This window comes from Artibeus jamaicensis, unplaced genomic scaffold (assembly GCF_021234435.1).
Source record: "Artibeus jamaicensis isolate MK-2021 breed Jamaican fruit bat unplaced genomic scaffold, CSHL_Jam_final contig_548, whole genome shotgun sequence".
NCBI lineage: Eukaryota > Metazoa > Chordata > Mammalia > Chiroptera > Phyllostomidae > Artibeus > Artibeus jamaicensis.
The window spans coordinates 16483289-16493271 of NW_026521883.1; the positions used below are offsets into that span (position 1 = coordinate 16483289).

Below are 9983 nucleotides of genomic sequence, written 5' to 3' on the forward strand. Positions count from 1 at the left end.
ACAGGATTATAAAGACTTTATAAAAAATTTGTGGGTTTAGAGATTCCCTCATTGAATTTGTTTATTTCTTCTAATTCATTCATTTAAGATCTCTTGTAGTCTGATACTCAGTAGAGAGAATCTGGGAGATATTTTTATGGGGAAGACATAAATTGATTAGTCATTGAATTAAAACTTGTTTTGGTACATTTATGAGGTAATGGAATAAATTGAAGAGTTACTTTATCTAGCAGCCTGTGTTTTAGATCTACACTTTGGTCATAATATTTAATTACTCCTTAAGAAGATTCTAGAACATGACTGTCAGTGTTTCTTCATAGGGGTCTTTAAATAATCCATGTGACTCTTTGTACTGAGTAACCAGGTAATTAAGCCCTGACCTATGTCTCCTGACCTTGTAGATTTTTCTCATTTAGTATTTGTGGCTGATCTTGATTTCTGCCAGGGGCATAACCTAATTTTGATGAAGAGAATGTGTTTTTAATGTGCTTTAAAATACATTTTAAGGAGTCTTCCACTCTGCATGATTAATGAGGAAATAGCATGTTTATCAAGGACTTGCACATATTTTTGGTTTGAAATACTTCATTATTTTCAAGTTATCTTCTCAGACTACAGCGCAACAACATTCTTATATAAAGAAGCATTTGAATTTCAAGATAGGTAATAGCCATTTATTGCAAAGCTATCCAGGCTAATTTGGAAAGAGTGGCACAGCTGTTGGAAAGCAGTCTCGCTGTTCCCTTCTCCAGGTTCCAATGTCTTCATGGCGTCACCTTACTGAGGAATCTTCTTGTCATCGCCTTTCGTTAAAGAGTTAGCTCCTACATGGAGAATATCCTTAAAAAGGGCACCCCTGGGCCTTCTGAAAGGGCACAGGGTTATTTCACCTGTAGCATGTTTAGGTAGAGTAAGGTGTGCACTCTCTAAATTATTCATTGAAAAGAAATAATTTACTACTCACTTTCATCAGAGTAATATTAGTCCAGAGTTGTAAAATATTATGTAATTATTAAAGGCATGTAACAAAATACTGCAACTCTTCATCTTCTTGTTTTGTTGCTTAAATATAACTACTTAATTATTTTATGTTTCTTCTGGTATTGCTTTTGTACTTCTAAATAGTATGCAAACATTGCTGTTTATCTATCCATCACTTTTAGAGTTTATCTGTTTATTTATATAAATATCTATTTATGTAAATATGAGTATTAAATCCAGAACAAAATAATGAACTATAAAAAATTGAGACTTGATCATTTACCTTTATCTGAAATTAATCTTAAAACCCCAGTAAATAAGTACATAAATCTCTGAAAAGGTGGGAAGAAATCTTAGGTGGTGACCATTTTCTGGTGAAACACTAAAGACAATCTTAAAATACTAAGCAATTTGAAATAATTGTAGGAAAATAAAATTCTAATATAATCAAAGCTTCAATTTCAAGGTTAAAAATGGGTGAACAGAGAGCACTGAGTTTGATGGGGGAACTCAAGAGTTGGAAAATTTTAGTTTCAGGTATTAGTTAATAATCTTAATAGGTAACGCATGTAAAAAGCTATTGTTTCAGAACTGCAGGTACAACCCACCCTGATTTCAAGAGATGACAAGCAAGACAACCTTTGTGCTCCAGAAGAGACCATAAGCAATCAAGATGGTATCTGAGCCATTGTGTTCTAGGGAGAGACATCCTGCAGCCCAGGACACAGATAAAGAAAATCACCCAGGACACAGGACCCAAATTTAAAAAAATCACTGGATGAAAGGATGTTAGGGAAATTGCCAGAGTGCACCTTTTATCTGATTAACCTCTTTCCTGAATTCGAAGTCCCTTACCTACTCTTTTTGTCCCTTGAATTCCAAATCCCTTACCTACACTTCTTCCTTCTTATAAAAAAGGCTGGTTTGAAAGGAAATGTAAGATGGTCTGTTAGGGTACATAACCCATCCTCTTCTCAGCTTACTGGCCATCTGAATGAAGTGCCCAGAGAGACTCAGTCCTTGCCTCTGTTATTGGTTCTGGTATTGAGAAGCAGCACAAATGCTGACTTTTCTGATTTCAAGTTTTCCGATTTTAGGTTTACAATGTCCTCTTTGTCATAGCTCACAGTGGCCTTTGTCTCTCTAAGATGATGTTTTCCTGGAAGATAGACACAACCTGAGTAATGAAGGAAGAGATCCTCATGTGTAAGTCTCCAAGAGAAATCCGATGCTCTCCTATGTCACCTAAAGCAATTGTATATGATTTTTGCATATCGGTTGTTTTATGCAGCATAGGTTGCATTTTAGACTAATTAGAATTTTTTTGCTAAAGGTCTAGTAAACTAGGTAAAATTTATGAAATATATTCATGAATTTGTCAATCTAAACAATGCACCTGGCTGGTGTGGCTCAGTGGATTGAATGCCAGCCTGTGAACCAAAGGGTTGCAGGTTTGATTCCCAGTCAGGGCACATGCCTGGGTTGCAGGCCAGGTCCCCAGTTGGGGGCACATTGATGTTTCTCTCCTCTTTCTCCCTCCCTTCCCCTCTCTAAAAAATAAATAAATATTTTTTAAAAAGAAAAGAATGCTAACTTCTTATGTTTAAGTTGGAGAAAAATAAATGGCTTTGGTAATAAAAGGTATAAATTATGGCAATATATTTTGAAGGACATTGAATTAGAAGTCATTTGTTCTAATTTCTGGATGAGTATAAAGGGACTAGGAAAGTTGCAGAAGGATTGTGGTGAAGGAAGAAACAAAAAGTCAAGCAAGTGAGAAAATCTTGTGCTTTCTCTGTACAAATCAGTAAATCAAATTTTGTGTATAGTCTTCATGTGTTCAGTCTTCATGTGTATGGTCTTTATGTGATACGTGTCATCTGTGTATTACATGTGGTGTGTTTTCTGCCTCCAGATGGCATAATTAGGGTGTAATACTTTGTTGGCCTAAAGAAAATAAACATTTATATAAATTAAACAGGATCTTGTGGTCTGAACAAATTATTTGATGTGAAAACTGGTTTCCAGGTTAATTAATGTCTTTTAAAGTTATTACCATAAAAACCATGTTGGTTTACAAAAAAGTTTGTTATAATATTTTAGTTAAGTTTGACAGCTTTCCCAAAGTTCAAATTTTAAGAGACTTTTAGTATATGTGCTGCCAAAGCGAGCACACATTTTAAGAGACTTTTAAATATATATATAATCTTTATTATATTTTTTCATTACCATTTAGTCCCATTATACCCTCTTCCTCCAGCAATCACCACACTGTTGGCCATGTCCATGAGTCCTTTCCATTTTTGCTCAGTCCCTCCACCCCCAAACTCCCACCCCACTGCCTGTCATCTGTTCTCCATCTATGAGTCTAAGAGACTTTTAAATTGAGAAATGAATTTAAGTTATTCCATTGGGCTCCTAGAATACCTCAAATATTTGTTCTTCCTCTTTTATAAAAGAGATGTTTCAGAACTAATTAGGCTTATTTAATATGCTTAAAGTATATGGGAAACTTTGTCCAATAAAGAAATAATAAGTATGTTGTATTTATATATACATAGTTTTAGAGAGTAGATGTTCTAGATATCATATAAGAGCTGATATACTTTCATGTGTAATTTAGTTGTTATATTAAAATGTTGCAGGAAAGCAAATTCCTTTGTCAATTACATTATACTCAACTCTGTACCCATGTCACTTTAAGTTTTTTCTTTTATAAACAGCCATAGGTTTTGCTCTAATGCATTTACAAAAATATGTTATATCTTGGGAGGGGTTCATGGAGAGGATGCTGACTTGTTTTGGATTGCATATTTCTGAGAATGGATTTTTGGATCATACCTTTGAACTTAGTTGAAGATTGCTGGAGCTTTGTGAAATGACTGGATTTATAGAGATGCTTGCAGATATTCAGGATAAACAGAAATTAATTATGGGACATAATAAACTAAATATAATTGTGGCTTTTATACTTTTTGTTGAAAAGTATTGCTAATTTTTAATCATTTGTTTTTCAGACATAAGAAAACATTCCGTTTCTTAAAGCAATTTGGTAAAGTATGTTTTCATAAGCAACATTGACTCATTTATATTTTTCTCCATACCTGATCACTCTGGAATTTAGAAGCTCTTAATGAATGAATATTGTTCTTTCCATAGCAATATATTTATTTGCACAAGTGCACTAGGAATATGATTTCTTCATAACAGGGCACATAATGCCAGTTTCAATTATGATTTTATCAACTAAGTCTCTCTCTGGAATGTCATGACTAAAGGACTCTTGCCTGAACTCTGGATGTCATCAGAAAACATAAGGGGTTGAGATTGCTTTTGGGTCTTCCGGTCAGGATGGCAACATAGGCAGATATGGCTTGCCTCTTCTCACAACCACATCAAAATTACAACTAAAATATAGGACAACCATTATTCAGGAATGTCAGAAATTGAGTTGAATGGAAGTATGACAACTACAGAATTGAGGAAACCACATCCCTTACAGATTGTTAGGAGGAGCACAGATGTGGAACAGGATGGCCCACATCCACATGGATACAAATTCTGGGGGGATATGTCAGGAGTGAGGAGTTCCAGACCCACACCCGTCTCCACAGCCCAGGATTCCAGCGCCAGGAATCCTGGCTGCAGAAACCAGTAGGGATTGAGGTGGCGGAGGAGGATGCCAGAGCCCTATGCAGTTCCTCTTGGGGAACCTACATACGGACTCACCCACTCAGACTTGCTCGCTCTGAGCTCCAGCACTGGGGTGGTAGCTTGAAGGGTACCAGTGGTACACAGGAAGAGACTGATGTGTCGAGCAGAGACATCGCGGCAAGCAGAGGCCATTGTCTTTTTGCTGAGCCCTTCCCCCACAGAGCCAGTAGCCTGGTGCCATATCTGAGACTCCATCATCCTGATTAACACTATATGACCCCCTTTGAAAATGAAAGAACAGATCTGAACTCCAGGAAAAGTGCTAAATGAAATGAAGATAAGCTATCTATCAGACGCAGAGTTCAAAACACTTTATAAGGATGATCAAGGTACTTAGTGAGGACCTCAGCAGCATAAAAAAGACCCAGTTAGAAATGAAGGATACACTAATTGCAATAAAGAACAATTTACAAGGAAACAACAGTAGAATGATTGAAGCCAAGAACCAAATAATTGATTTAAAACATAAAGGAGCAAAAAACTATGCAGAACAACAAGAAGAAAAAAGAATAAAAAATGAGAATGGTATAAACAGCTTCTGGGACCACTTAAGTCCAGTATTTGCCTCATAGGGGTGCTAGAAGGAGAAGAGAAAGAACAAGAAATAGGAGATCTATCTGAAACAATAATGAAAGAAAACTTCCCTAATTTGGTGAAGGAAATAGACATGCAGAGAGTCCCAAGTATGATGGATGCAAAGAAGCCCACTCCAAGACACATCTTTATTAAAAAGCCAAAGGTTAAAGATAAAGAGACTCTTAAAAGCAAGAAAAAAGAGTTAGTTACTGAAGGTTGCCAGATGGGAGGGGGTTGGGGGAGAATGGGTGAAGAGGTGAGAGGAATAATCAGTACAAATAGGTAGTTACAGAATAGCTATGGAGACATAAAATACAGTACAGGGAGTGGAGTAGCCAAAGAACTTATATGCATGACCTGCAGACATGAACAATGAATGGTGTGGGGATTGTCTGAGGGAGCAGGGTTGGGGGGTTGGTGCTGGGTGGGAGTTGGCAAATTTGGAAAAGTCGGGACAACTGCTATAGCATAGTCATAAAATATAATGAAAATAAAAAGTAAAATCGTTATATTCTCTAAAAAAAAAAGATTGGAGCCAACAAAAGCCCCTTGGAGAAATAGCCTGGTACCTTGTTTGGTCATGTGGTTTGTGGCAGGTAAAGAACAAAGGTTACTTTTCTGAAAGATGGCATAGGAAGAAACTCAAGACATTTGGGGGACCTCAGGAACTTGAGAAACTCACCCAAATCTTCAGGTGCTGTAGGCAAAGCCTGTTGGCAACTGTATGGATTGACTTCCCAGCCCTGAGGAAATAATTAAAGCTCAATCTAGGAATTCCTTGTAACTTTACAGCAAAGTAGATTTAAGAAAGCCTATCTGATCAATTGCTATTCCTGTTGTGTTTATACAAACAATCAGGCCAAATTGAAACTGGATGTAATACAGTAAATGAATTGGTCTTGATTTGGCTCTTTGATAAAAATGAAGGTGATTTTAGGGGAAAAATTATGTTTCGATAAAATCTATTATACCCAGTTTTGGAAAGTAGGCTCTAATTCAGTGTATTGTCTTGTAAAATTTTATATCTCACCTATGAACTAGATTGTATCCTGAATTTCTCCAGTTTTTTTCAAACTAGTGTTTCATTTTTCTTTCATCCTTTGATTTGGCATTATCGAAAACTACTGATACAGTACCAACCATACAGAATTTACCTGAGCACCTGCTGACATTACCACAGACATTTAATCTACAGATAAAGAGGATTTATCAGACTGCCACTGCTTAATTTCATTCCAACAAAAGTCTTACAATTAGAAGTCTTCTCATCCGACACTTGCAGATCCAGAAGCTGGTTTATGATTTGTTGTGTTCATTAACCTTTGTATTCTTTCTGTTTTTATAGAGTGTATACTATGACCTGTTTAGCTGGTTTCTCTGACAAATTCTTGGAGATTTTCTGTTTGGATTCTGCACAAGCAACACCCTCCATCAATGGGTGGGGAATACTGGCTGCCGTGAACAACCACTCAGTATGTTGGGTCTGCACAGAGTTCCCAACCTTAGCCTCTGCCAGCCTGCCACAGTGGATCCACCCACTGGATCCAACCATGCAAACCAGACATGCTGAGACTGGCTACAAGACTGGAAGGCTTCTGACCCCCCCTTCAGACAAACGTGTGAGAAGGTATCATTGCTTGTGAGAGAGCAGGCTCACCGCCGCACCAAGCCACAGCTCACACATGCAGTTTGGGGTGGTGTGGGGTAGCTGTCAGCGTTATAGGTAGAAGTATGACAGCCCATACCCATATGTACTGAATGCGGAAACAGGACTGCAAATGAAATTGTGCAAATCATACGGTGGATGCCAGCAATCCTGTGCAAGAATATTATGGTACTGTCTGATACAGGTGTTCCCCCCTTCTGGGTCTCTTTGGCTTCTGTATTGCGCTTTTAGTCTTAAGGTGTAGCCTTTGCTGTATCCATGGTATATGGATGCAAAGTGCCAATATGCTCACCATACAGGTTTCCTATCAGAAAAATTAACATGAAGAATATGAGGTGGAAGAGCCACGTTGGGGTAGAGTGTGGGGTGGATACTGACGTGGCTCTCCCACCACCCGTGTTGAGGCCTAGCCAGTAGACACTTGGCCAGAAAGAATGCATATTGTTTTGGGAATGGATTGTAACTCACTCCTTATCTCTTTTTGGGAGAGGTTTCTTGTCCTGTGACTGCTTCTTGACCTTTTCTTTCTGCTTGTACACACTGAGGTAATACAGTTTAGAGTCATATGTAGGGCACATGCCTTGTTGTCTGCGATCCCTTGTAATGATTTTGGACTGAAGGAGGTGTGTCTCTATTGCACTGACCTACTGACATAGGTGCACTCCGTGTAATGTGAGTAATAAACAGCATGTCCACTACAATGTGAGTAATAAATGTGCTAGTCCTCCAGGTGTTTTTGTTTTGTTTTGTTTTTTAGAATATCATGAACACTTAAGCATCTCCCTGGTTTGGAGCTCTTGTGTTAAAACTGGTGAATGGATAAAAAAAGTGCTAAAAAATCCATAACGAAAGCCAGACTCATGAGGCAGGTGCTGGTGAGAAGAAAAGTGGTTTATTCAAGTACCAGCCACATGACTAGATGGGAGACTCATGTCTCAAAGCCCATCTCGATGTCCCAGTGCAGGCAGAGGTTTTTCTAAGATGAGAGAGGGAAAGCAGAGCAAAGGAACCAAGGGGAGAGGGTTGAAAAATTCTCTGTGTGCAGACCAGCACAGTCCATTCCAATAAGGACCTCAAATCTAGTCAAATGATGGTCTGGTGTGTGTCATTCTGGTTTTTGTCATCCTGGTTTTACAGTTGCAGTTCAGCAAGTCTCCCAGAGCTGGGATGACTGAAGGTCAGTGTCGATATTTTTCGAAGTTAGTTCCTAGGATTCTTATGCAAACATGCTATTTAACTATTACAAGCTACATATTATTAGTCAGTCAGTATTTACAGAAACAATGTCAGAAGAACGGCAGGGCTGGTTACAGTTCCCCACTGTTACAACCTTAATATACCTAGGCTTCCAGGAATGTGAGCCAAATTCATTGTTTAAGCCTTGGAGTTCATTTTGTATTATATGGAGTAGAAAGCCCCTTGACTGAAACAGTAGCTGCCCAAGTACAGTCCCCTGAATGATAAGTCTAACATGGAGTCAGCTGGACAGAGGACTGGCAGTTCTGGTGAGCAGATCCTGATCACACCATCTACTTTGTGGTTATATATGGTGCTGACACAGTGACGCCTAAACCTGTAGAGAATTTTTGTTTGTAGAGATTTTATTTAAGCCAAACTGATGACATATGCCAGGAAGCAAGTGATCTCAAATGTTCCAGAGATTACCAATTTTGCAGCTTCTTTTATGCATTTGAAGTTAAGGAGAAAAAAATACATGGAGGTGGGAGAAAGCAAAGCGGGGATTGGATTACAGGATCATTAACAAGCTTATGTGCTCTCTTTGAGATGTTAATACTCCCTTAGAGAGGTATTGTTTCTGGCATTTCAAAGGTGTATTAACCTAGATGCATAAGAACAATGGACAGGTCTGGTGTAAAACCTTTTCACTCAGGAAGTTATAGGTCTGGGGCATGACTACCCACCTGACCTGCCCACTCAGGAATGTATGATCAGATTTACTCTGCGAGGTTACTTTCCATAGAACACTCCCTTTTTGTCCACAAAGGTGTCTCTCCTTTTTTTTTCTTCGTCTTTAGTGAGGTTTTGTGTAAACCATACAATAGTTGGATTTCCTTGCCCATGAAATTGTAGTGAGAGTACATTGAACTCAGATTCTGGGCTCTGTAGAAATACAAAGCACTCCTCCAAATATCTTTGAATTCTAGACATTTTCATGTTCATATGTCCACCATGGGCAAGTGGTTCAGTGTATGGGTCATCTCACTCTAGTATATGTTGAGTTATACGCTGTATAAAAACATCACACCAACTTGTATATGAAGCACAACTTTTTTCATTTGAAACACACACACATTACACATGAGACATTTATGTGTTAAGTAATCTTGACAGTTATGGGGCTTACACTATAAATATGGGAATAGCTTGGAGGAATGTTAAAAACTCTTGAAGGGCATCTGGCCCATGGGATTTTTAACCCCCACCCCATTTCTCCCTTGGTTCTTGCCATCCTTTTTCTCTCTTCATCATCTCTACACTCACTGAGTATACCAGTAAATCTAAGTTTTTCTGCCTCTAAATGCAGAACAATTCAATTCTTCAATCCTATATTTAGCTCCGAGGCTCGCTTTGCATATCCAAAGCTATCCAGGTATTTAGCAGAACAAAAGAGACTTTCTTATAACATAATCCACTCTCTTTAGAAGAGAATTGTCCTTGTAAATTAGCAATTTTAAACATTCTGGTTTGAACATTCCAGTCTTCTAGTTTACACTGAGACAGTGATTTTCAACCAATCTGCCACTGGTGTGCTGCAAAAATTTTTAAAACATGCAACACCTGACAATTTAGTCAGGGGTACTAACCTCTTTTCCCTTAGACTGTCAAAAAAAATGACAACAGCCAACATAACCATAGCCATCTGGTGTGAATTAATCAAAATTGTACCTATTTTTTTGGTTAGACTGGTAAAATATATGTATGTTGTTGTGCTGCAGAATTTTAGTATTTAGTTTAGGTGTGCCATGAGATGAAAAAGTTGGAAGTTGCTTCACTAAAGAATATTAAGGATCAGTTAACCATGTTT

The 9983-nt window shown here is 38.1% G+C and overlaps 1 pseudogene; it reads right to left on the bottom strand.

Moving 5' to 3' along the window:
- The window catches only part of LOC128628151 (39S ribosomal protein L30, mitochondrial-like), a 31529-nt pseudogene extending 26702 nt beyond the window's left edge, over positions 1–4827 (bottom strand).
- Positions 4828–9983: the final 5156 nt, after the last annotated feature.